Below are 267 nucleotides of genomic sequence, written 5' to 3' on the forward strand. Positions count from 1 at the left end.
TTGGAAGTAAAGCACTCCTCAGCAAATGTAAAAGAACAGAAATTATAACAAACTGTCTCTCAGACCACAGTGCAATCAAGCTAGAACTCAGGACAAAGAAAATCAATCAAAACCGCTCAACTATACGGAAACTGAACAACCTGCTCCTGAATGACTACTGGGTACAAAATGAAATGAAGGCAGAAATAAAGATATTCTCTGAAACCAATGAGAACAAAGAGACAACGTACCAGAATCTCTGGGACACATTTAAAGCAGTGTGTAGAG

This window comes from Colobus angolensis, unplaced genomic scaffold (genome assembly GCF_000951035.1).
Source record: "Colobus angolensis palliatus isolate OR3802 unplaced genomic scaffold, Cang.pa_1.0 Scaffold299, whole genome shotgun sequence".
Classification (NCBI taxonomy): Eukaryota; Metazoa; Chordata; class Mammalia; order Primates; family Cercopithecidae; genus Colobus; species Colobus angolensis.